We start from the raw sequence: 13093 nt of genomic DNA on the forward strand, positions 1-13093 counted from the left end.
AATGGGATTTTACTATCAATCATTTTAACATGATTTGCTTTCCCGTCAGGAACATTTGACACCACTCTTGTTTTTGTGGGACTCCATATGACCCAAACTTTAAGTTTCAGGTGCTTATCTTATCTGAACCGAGTGTGGTGTCTACGGTGTTTGAGTACACTTTCCTTTGTATTTTTGGTGTTGGAAATTTGCTGCACTTTGATAATTTGTTATTCCATGCATTCCCTTTCAAAACCGGTGTAAACATAGGACATTAGGAGTAGTTCATTGTCTATTTCAGTGTATTTTGCCGATGAAATACTATTTTATTTTGTTCCTGTTGGTCTTCGTTATCTTAAAGGTTAGAGCAGCGATAGGAGTTTATGCCTAGAATACTAATAGCAGTACGGAAGCCTAGATAATTTTTTATACCGACTATATTAACTTGTTATAATAACTTAATTGATTTGTTATAACAACAAAGTTTACTTTTTATTTCAACCTAATTAACTTATTTAGTATCATATCATATAAAATGTGTGACACATGACACGTACTGATTCCCTATTGTTGTGTTTTTTTTTTGTATTTATTTTTAACATTTCTTTCCTGAAATTTAAAGTTTTCTGATTTTGACGCTTTTCCATCAGGAATAGGACGAATTACTTAGAATGTACTATGAGTTGGGGAGATAACTTAATAAGGTGAATATTTCAAATGTTGCAAATGTTTTAGTTGTAGATAGAAAGCCTTTATAATAAAGGTAACAACAAAATTATCGAATACTCTCCCGATCCATAATCAAGTAAAGTCAAAAATGAATCTGACAATTTAGATAATGAATATAGGCGTGAATATACCAGTGATGATCGATTTAATAATGTCATAATCAGTAAATCAGTGGTTATATCAATTCAAAGAATTCTTTACAATAGCAATCATTAGTCATTGTTTTAGTAGAAACGGAGAATTTTTCGACCAGAACAGATATCTGAAAAAGAATTTGATAAGAGACCTTTTGATACGCATTATCTCATATCCCTGATTTAGGTGTCTGTTAGGCAGCTATTATGTAATGCAGATATTTTCGTGTTTGACTTAATTATATCCTCTTCATACTAATACATTTTTGTTCTTTTAAAGATATTTTTTTAAATAAAAAGGGACTAGAGAACATGTTAACAATGGAGATAATTCATAAATATTTTTCAAGAAAACACTACAAAACAAACGGTTTTAAAACTTTAACTAGTGATATATCAGCTCAATTGTTTGCTATAATTTTAATTTTTGATATGAACATTTAACCTAGCAAATTAAATTACCATCATTTCCAATTCACTTATAAATCTAAATGTACTTATCTTAATATACACATAGTAAAATTGATAGTTATAATTACGATGCAAATTTTTGGTCGTTCCTTCCGCGGGACTCGAACTCTGTTACATCTATGGCAACATCGCCTGCAGAAAGTCCAGCGCCATTGACCACTAGGAAAGCTTGGCTATATAAAAATATCGCTTACGCTGGCCGGGTAATTCATCCTCGTGGGATAAATCTAGGGCTGTAATTTAGTACGCGATGTATGGTAGTACGGGACAGTTCCTCTGGGTGTTATTATGTATGATAGAGGATCAAATTAATGATGCATGTCACAACAAATCAATATTATACAAACGTCTCTGAAAGTGACGACTTTATTCGCTATACTGCTCATTCGGAACAAATTGATACAGGGAAGATATCGCAAACACAGAAGGGTCTGAAAAATACCCATGATGGTAGAGTTGCCACATCCTATTAATATGTTAGAGTTATCTCCCTTTCATGTATTAAATACTTGGTATAGTTGTATTTGTATCATGTTGCAGATCCTTTAATGTCTTACCCGATACTGTCAGAGGTTGTCCGAATCACTTTCATCATGTGCTAATATTCATGTTTAAGATTCACTTACTAGGAAGTATTAATCGGTCAACGAAAGCTATATTTTTTTATAAAGTCTAGTTGGCCGAGTGGTCTAGAGCGTTAAACATAGTGCAGGCGTCGTTGCCATAGATGTCAGAGAAGAGAAGGGGTTCAAAAACCGTTGAGTGAGCGACCAAATTCTAGAGTTGGGAAGTAGCTTAGACTTGATTATATATATAAATATGTATATCACATTACTTTAATATATGACGTTGTATACATCAATGATTGCAATGTATTTGTTCCAGAAAAACGATATAACTTTGTATTTGAAATTCCAAGATTTTAGAGAATGTGACTGACGACCTACATCTCTCATACATATTCTTGAATATGTTACAGACTTTGACCTTCACAGAACAAAATGACGCATTCTTAGAGAGCATACACTGTTAACATGTATCTATTCAGAGGACCTTGTTCACCCTTTGCTTTTACTTGGGTTCTTGCTGCGTGAAAGTTTTGATCTTTATGTGTTGCATGACTTCATTTGCTGGTTATACTGTTTTTTTTTTTAAATCCATGGACTTTCTTGTTTGAGACTTGAGTTTTGAAGTTTGTTCTTATTAATGTTAGTAGCGATTGGAAAAAACGTAATTGGTAAAAAACAAATGAATCTATAAAATGTACTGATTTTTTGATGTACGAGAAATCAGTGATATGAATAACATTTTAGAACGCCAAGAACGTACAAATAAAATTAAAACATTGTATTTCAAGTGAAATAAAAAAAGGAACAAAACAAAAGAGGGCTCCAAGGATATTACTGAAACCACTATCGTATCCATTTCCACATCATTAGCACCACCTTGGTGTGCAAAACCCGCCATAATTATTAGGGTTAGAATTTGGATCATTCTTTCGCGATACTGGTGGCACAATATATTTCTTAAAAATGTCAAGTCTTTCCTTTAGTTGCCTTAAAATATTACTTTCCTTTAAATGTAGATTGTGCCGCTCATTTGGATCATCAAAAAATAAAAGCAGTAAACATTTACAGATGTATATATGATAAGTTACTAACCAATCTTTTCATTCGTAGTGACTTTTTAAATGCTTGCAAAGTCAGCACAGAATGATGCTTGCGAAAATAGAATGGTAAACAATCAGAACAATTGCAGTTGATTTTAAGTGAGTATTTAGTAAATAATATGAATCTTTATTTGAACAAGTTCAATGTTAAGCTAATACAACTAGACTTGGAATTTCACTGTCGCCAAACTTAACTTGAATGATTCTTTGATCAATCTTCACTATCAGTATTGACTTTTACTACCAGTACTATCCTTAGTGTTCTTTATTCAGAAGGATACATAAAATTTGTAGATTTATTTTTTCTGGAGTGCAATTTGACAATTTTGTACGCAAAATGATATAAAAATATGTTCGCGTTTCTAATTTTGGCGAATACTGGGTAATAAACTTAGTTTTGAAAACCAGATATTTCGGATTTTTAGTCCTACCACCAAACATTCTGATGTTAACACCCTGTAGAATTACCTCAACAGGATTTACTTGAATTCGACTATCTGAACTGCAGAAAAAACTTTAAATTTCTTGTTTCATTTAATAACAGTGCATGTTTTGTATTCAGTCCATGTTATTGATCAATTTATCATCGTAAATAGGATTTAAATTTTTTTCATGCGCTGATAATATACGATTAGATTCAACAAAAGATTTATAAAACTTACTTAAAACGTCATATAATTGATAATATCCTAAATCGATTGGTTTCTCGACTTCCCCATCTTCCTCAGAGGTCGGAACAGGGTACCAGCCATTACAAGGACCAGCATATTCCTCAATTAGTTTGTAATTACCGACTCTGTAAATAACAGATTTAAATCATATTGACTTGACAAATCTCGATATACTGCACACGTCTTTCAAGGAGGCTTTAGAGAAAATATATTTGGCATTAATATGTTAGAGTTATCTCCCTTTAAAAGAACCCAGGAACATAAGAATCAAATATGTAGGGCGATCTACACAGGCATCATATGATTCATATAAATCGAGCACCATATGATAATCATATGTTTCGGTATACATATGATTATCGCATGATTATCATATGATAATCTTATGTTTTTCACGAACATATGAAAATCATATGATTATCATATGTGGCACATTTGGCTGTGTATATTCCCCCCAAAAATGCTTACAAGAAGTACTCAGAATGAAAACTATTGATATAGTAAGCCAATTCCTTTACTGAGAGATTCTACCTTGTGTAATAACATTTGAATGTTGTATCAGAAACGTATTGTCAATCAAACACACCTGTGTTGAACTGCTATACTATCATTATTAGTTCAAGTCTTGATTTTGCAGTGATACAAAGAAGTATCAGAAACCGAAAAGGATTACGGACTTAATTACCCTGATTTTGTTTTTATTTTTGTGTTGCTTTACGTCAAATTGAAACTAAACAATACAAATCTTGTGTAGGAAATTAAACTGAAGTTCAAAACCTATACAATTAAATGGCCTGAAAAAGTTGCAATGTACGTACTTGCAGTGGGGCTAATACATTGAAGACATCACCGGTGTTTTGTTTTTGTTTTTATTTCATATAAAATAGTTGGTATCTTTTCATTTATTACCACTTGAACCATTTAACAATGCATACTATTGAAATCAACTACTTAACTTAAAAACAGGTCATAGAAACACTTACCTGATAGCAGCATGCCCATTAATAGGGAGCCATGAAGTATCTAGGTTGTAAAAGAATTCAGTCCTCCTTGTTGTTTTCATCCCGTTACGTCAAGTATCCCAGTGGTTTATTCCATCAATTCCAGGTACTGTTTCAATGAAAATAATGAATTATCACATGTAAAACAGAAATGATTTAGAATTAGTTTGACGTACGTTAAAACTTCGAACCTAGGCAGGAGAAATTGGGTGACTGGAAAATTTTAACCGATCAAAAAGAAGTTCTAGAGACATTCCGTTTCATTGTCACGTTACAGTTTGGTCTAACCGCGGAGTAATTCACACATGAATAAAAATGCTATGTATGGCAATAGGCAATGCTAAAATGGTTTTCCACGATATTTAGTACTACAATGATAGATAAGAAAAACATACTATATATTACCATAGGCGCGGGTCTAGACAATAGGAAAAGAAAACGTGCCAGGCCGTAATTTTAAGAGTTGTATCCCCTAGGCCAACCTCCATAAATTAATATATTTCTTTGCCTACCATTTATATCACATGATTATCATTTAGGTTTAGAGCCTATTATATTTTGTGTACATATTAACATATTTATACCTCTATTGGTTCATGGACCGACTGAAACGGTAGATATAGAAACATTGGTTTACTGGTATCGTGCTTGGATATAATCTGGTCGGCTCGCCGGGCATAGGCGTACTGAAAAGAAATTTCACAATTAGCGCATATTTGTTGTATTACATGAATATTATTTGTAAAGGTTTATTAATTAGTACACATGCTCCAAGTAAGAAAACACACGAGAAACAAGTTTCAAGTTGTACTTGCAAGCAAGTCACATACAAGTCCCCTCACCTTCCCCAATTTCACAGAAAAAAAATTAAATTCAGTATACAATTTTAAGCATACCAAGTTTTATAAAATTTGGATGAAATTTCTACTGTTTTTCAGTGGGGTACCTTATTTTAGATGGCGGCCATTTACAATAATCCAAAAGATGACATTTATTCACACTTGGATGGTTTTATATATCTTTTAGTTCTGATGAAGATATCTAAAGTCATTTTTCCTACATAAAGGAAAAACATCTGAAACATCATAAAAATCAACTAAAACTTTCATTTTGTTCGTTACCATAGCAACACATAAAATTTCAATTCACTTTTTTAGTATAATGTTATAGAGATCATTAAACTCTACCACCACACCAATTTTCAGGTTGATGGCTACTTAGATTTACGAGATATAACGATGTCCTATATTATAACATATACCCCTTTTCGACCGAAGCACCCCTTCTTTTATTTGTTTTGTGAAGTGTACATCTATGGGTTAATATTCCCAATTGAATTAACCATGAATTTTAAGCCTAAATATCAAGTTTTATAAAATTCTGATGACATTTACACAAATTTCCAAGGGGTACCTTATTTTGAATGGCGACCATTTTAAAATGATGGCCATCTAAAATAATCCAAAATATGCATTCAATCACATTTATACAGCTATTAAGTTTGGTGAAGATATCTCTCATTTTTCCTACATAAAGAAAAAAAAACATCTGAAAAAAGTTCACGCACCCCGAATATTACATTTATGAACAAATTTTAAGTAAATGTCTGTTTTAAAACACAGTTAAATAAATATATGAAACATAGGAAAAAATCTCAAGAAAAAGGGTAATGGCTGACATATTGCCAACTTAACCACGGGTCGTTAAATTGTGAATGAACATTGTTTAAAAATATTCAAGGCACTTACTGTGAGGTCATGATTTACCAAATTTACTAATTGTCAAATACTTAAAATCATTATTTGCAGAGAGTACTAACGGTCGAATACTCGAAATCATGATTTATCAATTGTACTTACGGTCGAATACTCGAAATCATGATTTATCAATTGTACTTACGGTCGAATACTCGAAATCATGGTTTATCAATTGTACTTACGGTCGAATACTCATTTGGTTTGATTGGGTCTTTATTGTCACGGAAATCAGATCCTCCTTCTAAAGGATTAATAGAATCACTTTCAGAAATGAATGATTTATTTTCTCTTGCAAAATATCAATATCAATTTACGAGAATTTCAAAAGAAAAAAAGTGTCGACTTCCCGAACAGATAGAAGTAGAAAGAAAAATATAGGTAAGACGGTATAAAGAATGTTCAAAAATGATTCTTTTAATTGTGGGTACTTATTTTCGTGATTTCATAATTTGTTTGTGTTCGTTAATGTTATATTTGTGGATTAAATTATTCTAAATGTTAAAATTTCTATGGAAATTTGTGCTTTCGTCAAATTACAAAAACCACGAAAATGGATCACTCACTAACAGTATAGTTATAGTAGTCCTCCTGACCATTGTAATATCCATAAAATGTATCAAACCCTCGGTACGTTGGTGTACATTCCCACTTACACATTCCAAGGTGCCATCTGAAACAATTAACGAAAGCAATTCAATTCTACAGTATACAGGGAGCTATTTCAACAATACAGTGGAATTTTTATGAAACAAATCCCTTTTGTACAAAAGATTACGTTCAGTTTAAACTCGTGTACGGATTACAAAATGTCAAACTGCATTCAACTTATATGTAGGGACTTCAAAAAGTATCAAGTGTAGACAAATTTCCAATTTATTCAGGGTTTGGTTTACACAGGTTTCATTTTATATGATTGTTATGCTTCGTAGTATATATGGTATGTAGAACGTAAGATACAGTCAGCTATAAAACAGTATAAACTAAGAAAAAAAAAGCGGTAATTGTGATCTCGTAAAACTATCAAATAAGATATAAACGAAAAAAAAAAGAAAGAAAACAAAACAAATTAACAATAGATAAGAAATGTAACTCAATATATAATACAAGATGCTTAATAGTTAAACATTTTATTCTTAATACTTAAAGACCTTGTGTCTTTTGCGTGTTAGTTTTTCTTCCTGTTTTTTAATCACTACGTTTTGTGTACTGAAGTCATTTGCATAATATTGTTTTATATAGTAATAGGTGCCACACATGAGAAGCATATGGACCGAACGTGAATATGGTTATCTTTAATAAAATCAACTTTACAGGTAATTATAGCATAATAATTTAATTTCAGAAGTAACACGTCTTCTAATTAGGTAAAAAAAAATGTTATCCACCATCTCGTACACCAAATTTTGTTATGTGACTTTGACGTCATCAACGTTTTTGTAATAATTTACTCGTGGAATTTTGATGTTAAAATTAGATTGTAAGGAATGACTGATCTATTTGAAATAAACTCAATGCCCAAAACAGCAAACTTAAGAAAACACTGCTACGTTGGCATTAAGTGTTCACAATGTGACTAAGGTAATTTACTCATCGAGCGTAAAATATAACTTTTCTTAAGGAGGTAGACCTAGGGTAAAGGACACAACTCTTGAAATCGTGATGTGTTTGTATCATATTAAATTCACCAAGGCTTATCAAGCTTTCATTTGAAACAGAATGAAATCAATCCAAGTTACTTTGATGTTTACATGAGATAGATGGAAAATGCTGAATATAAACGTTCCAATGATTTTTTAAGAGTTGTGTCCTTTACCCTAGGTCTACATCCTTAAATGTACTCTTGATAAAAGTACATTTTTTATTTATCAAGGATTGTCAATGTTTAGCTGTGACAATCGAACGTTAACCATGTGATCTAGATATCTAGTTTATCCTGTGCATATGGTAATCATGTGAGAGTCACATGAGTTGAATATCTAGCTTATTACACAATTTACATATGACAATTATATGCGATTATACGAAATGTATGAATATTTTATCGTGTGATTAACATATGAAGCTAGCCACGTACATGTACCATGTGAAGCACATTTAGATGTTTATGCATGATTTATTTTGTCTGATTGAACTATATTGTATTGAAAAGTAGCTTCACATACAATTCATACAAAAACAGACAATACGAATTCGTGTACATCGTATATTAAAAAGAAATGATTTGAGCCGACAACTTTCAGAATCAGTTATTGACAATGTTTTCAAAACGTGAACGTTTCAACAAAAGTATGGCGCAGAACATATTGACAAAAAATTCGAGAATTTCTCGCCAAAATTTGCACATTATTTTACAATTTATTCCATAAAAATTATTAATGATAAACAGCATCGTTACAGGAAAAGATAGCAGGAAATATTTTAGGGATCTATTGTACGATGGAACCAGTCTAAACCTTATCCATGTTGGACTTTCATTAAATGCAGGTGTACGGTTTTCTATTAAAAAGTATTAAACTACAGAAAATGTCTGATTTACACAGGTGTTCGGAGTACGGGATTTGGACAGGTTTAGACAGGTTTCACTGTATTGGCTACGTTGATGATGAATCATCGTCTGCATGACTCTCAAGCTCCAAGCTCTATGCCGCGACAGACGTCCGTTCCGTCTCTTACTAACCGCTGCATACAGGCCTTTCGAATTCCTTGGACACTTTCCAAAAAAAAAAAAAACAAAAAACAAAAAAAAAAAAAAACAACGTCGCATGACAATCGGATAACGTCACGCGAAATAATTTATAATTTACTTTTTCCGACTTTGCAAAATTTTTGCATCTTTCTAGAGGGTTGGCTGCAGCGCCTTGAGTAAATTGCGGACGTCAGACGCTGGTTCGGAGCTTGCGTGACTCTTAGACAGAATTATACTCAAAACACGTAGCATTTTACTTTCCAATCATATGCGTCGAATATCCAAGTTGTTTCAGCTTCTGAGGTAAAAATGTTCTATTCAAGGGTGCACATGATGGTGCCGCGGGTAAAATAACAAAATTCTGAAATAGATATTGACATTTAACGATTAGTTCATGCAAAAAAATGTCTTTCGTTATTACCAGAGATTGAAATCTTTGAAACTGCAGAAACGAACTGAGCTTGCATTTTGTTGACAAAAGTATCCAAAATTTACACATAAAACAAATCTTAATGCAATTGTAAGATACACTTATGTCTTGTTATCGACAATCTTGTCAAACGTTTAAGACAACGAACAGCCTTTCATGGTCTGTCCTCGAAACAGAGCAAAACAGAAAATCAATATCTAAAAATATAATAAATTGAGAGATTGCATCATTACAATATTTACAAGACAGAAAAAAAGTCCTAGCCAAAAATATAAATGTGGTTACCATAATATCTGAAAGAGTAATCAAGGGAACCAATGTTATAGCGGTAATCAAAAGAATGTAATCCAGGGACAAAGACCAGACATGGAAAACAGACATACACAACAAAGAACATAAAGTAACTAAAATCATACACACAAAGTAAAAAAAGTAAATGAGCAACTGAAAAAATGTTAGAAATCATTACGATTGGTTTTATAATTACACAAATTTTCGGCATTAGGACATCTTTGTTATAGCTGTTTTAAAGCAACTTCGAAATCATTCCTATACACACCAACAAAGCGTCGTAAGATGCTCCTTAAATTAATGCTTAAGTATGTCTTGTCTGCCAAAGGACTGATTTGAAAACACGGTTCATTGTACATATGTAGATTATCCAAAAGTAACCAGTTGTACATTGTATCTTGTATCACGAACATAATAAATATAGTTGAAGACAAAAATGTTGATAAAGTTTTTGTTTTAATAATAGGCAAAATATTACAAAATATTATTAAAAGATTTGCGACATGAATAAACATGTCAAATGAATGAACATTTGAACGATAATCTACATAATTCTTACCTGTAAACCTGAGCGGAACGGATAGTATCCTGATAAAAATGCATTTCTTGACCTGTAATTTGTGATATATAATATAAATTTTTAGTACGAATACTATATGATATATAAATGAATAACATTACAACAATTTTCCTAAATATGGAAAATTAAAAACAAAATAACAAAGAAAAGAAGAAGATACAGCCAATAATAATTTTTATTTTTTTCCAAAATATCTAAAACATAGTTTGAAGAATTTGGCTTAACGAAATTAAAACTTCAAGTATGTAAAATAGCTTGTGTAAGATGTACCATAGTGTTAACAAAATTACTAACCATCTGCAAACAATAATAATAATAATAATAATAATAATAATAATAATAATAATAATGATAATAATAAAAAAGCACATTGAATTAATTGAAGTTCACTAAGGTTATTTCATTACAGTGTATTACGATCTCCAGTAATTGGAATAAACCAATTGATATAAAATATGAATAACCAATGCCAGTAATGAAAAGGCGAAAAAAATAAAAAGAAAAAGAAGCATACAAATAATAAAACAAAACAAAACAAAACAATATTAACAAATAAAACAATGCTAAAATACTCTTTTACTTACGGAGAAAATATTGGCTGTACATACGACTGGTTGAGTATCATACCATTCTTAGCTAGATAGTCGATGTTAGGGGATATGATATTAGGGTTGTGAAATCCAACATCATTCCAACCTGTGGATAGAAATTAACAATTATCGGAGACATCATTTTGCTTATTATTATGCTGTACAGATTTATTATTTCAATAATGAAATTTCACGCAGGTGGACGGAAATAAATTTGAAATAGATTCGTACATAATGGACAACAACTATTTTTATGCATGTAACAATGAGTAATCAAGGGAACCGAAATTTTAGTGGAATTAAAAAAAATGTAATCCAGGAGCAAACACTAGACTTGGAAAAGAGACATACATGTACCATGTTGACAATAGGTAAACACAAACCATTGCCCTTTTTCGGACCACCTAATCAACGAAATTGTAACCCCTGCAAACAAAATATGGTCTTAAGTACACTTTATTGAAGAAGAGGCCAATTTTACGGATATAAACTCAAGTGTTCTCCTTAAGAAACACTTCCACCCATTAGTCGAATGTTTTTATGTATCATACGATTTTTGGTGCAGAGATGGAGACCGTTCTAAGAAATATGCGTATAAAACAAAAACATAACGACTTGCCTAGATCATCCGCCACGATGAATAGAATATTTGGTCTTTGATTTCCACTCGCCACAAAAACTGCAAACGTCAATAGAAACAAAACGGTATCAAATAACACTTGTGTTTTCATGTTATGTCACTATACCCTGATCTGACAAACTTGGTATTGCTATCTTATTACCAGGGATTGATTAGAGTATAACACAAATTATGTTTAGATAAATTTTGATAATAAAAGGTTAATTTGTAGGACACCAATACAGGGTATGTGGATAAAACAAAATCAAAATTTGATGCTAGATGAAGAAAATATAGATACTTATATTGAGAGAAATTAATAAAAAGAATCTGAATACATAAATAACAGATAAATGAATAAAAGAAAAAACAAAGAAAATGTGGTAAACAAATACAAAATACAGAAATAAAAGTAATACTCCTGCCTTAAACATTTATTTCGAAGAAGATATATCTGTGAGCAAGCTTTTTTGAACTTCAATCATGTTAAAGCCATAAGTTGGATAAACTAGTTTAAGAAGAATTTATCTGCAATTGGATTATCTCCATTCGCATGTATGCATTTGAGAACAATTATCTCCTCTTGTATAAACAACATACTAAGTCCAATTCTCTTACATAACTTCTTCAATATACATTGAACGGTTGAATAGGTCGCGTACACTACATACATATGGCGATAGATAAACGAATAATTTAGAAAAAAGACATGCTTTTCACGAACACTCGCAAAAGTAAAGTTTTAAAAGAGAACGTGCAAAACATAAAATTGCTATTAAAAATTCATTTTTTACAATTCATATTATGTCTATGTTTGACAGTAAACGATTTGATCTAAACGAGTGAAGTTACATGATCTTCTCATTCTTTTAAAGTCACTAACCATGGAATATTTATACAGATCAAATTCAGTTTAGAAATTTTCTCTTCAAACATTAATGTTTTGCATTGGCTCTGGATAATATACACCATACACAATACTTTAAACCAACATTATTTGGCGACACAAAATTAATTAACCACGAGATTGAATGAAATTTTAAGTACTATTCCACATAAAATTCAGACTCTACCAGTGGTACAGTAATTCGTGGTGTAAAAAAACCCGCCAAACGAACGCTCTTTCAGTCTACATATGCTATACTTCCACAGAACGACAACAATTTCTGCATTTAGATCTGCAATTTTTGAATTTATACATTCATCTTCAACTTAAATCAACCGACGAAATTAAATCAAGAACTCTTGCAAAGTGCCAATTCCATTTATATAAAAATATATATAAAATATAAATATATAAAGTCTGTATAATTTTTATCTCAAAAACGCAACGACAAAATGAAAAACTAAGACAAGTTATGTGATCAGTAACTGTTTCTGAACAAGAAACAAACAAAATTGAATGGGGGAGGGGGGAGGTTGACATGCGTGAATATATATTTAAAGAAACTTATTTGCGGCGATCTATTTTCAAGATTTTATTCTT

General features: G+C 31.4%; 1 pseudogene across 1 annotated transcript; it reads right to left on the bottom strand.

The window, feature by feature from the left end:
* Positions 1–3139: 3139 nt before the first annotated feature.
* Positions 3140–11763, bottom strand: LOC148602931 (arylsulfatase B-like; annotated as a pseudogene). The gene is made up of 10 exons (XR_015916784.1): positions 11608–11763; positions 10983–11094; positions 10378–10429; positions 9355–9458; positions 6975–7081; positions 6594–6652; positions 5239–5340; positions 5060–5072; positions 4637–4763; positions 3140–3778 (listed from the first exon to the last, which is right to left on the bottom strand). The product of XR_015916784.1 is annotated as an arylsulfatase B-like (transcript).
* Positions 11764–13093: the final 1330 nt, after the last annotated feature.

This window comes from Perna viridis, chromosome 11 (assembly GCF_037379345.1).
Source record: "Perna viridis isolate PV_CMFRI_1.1 ecotype Kerala chromosome 11, ASM3737934v1, whole genome shotgun sequence".
Classification (NCBI taxonomy): Eukaryota; Metazoa; Mollusca; class Bivalvia; order Mytilida; family Mytilidae; genus Perna; species Perna viridis.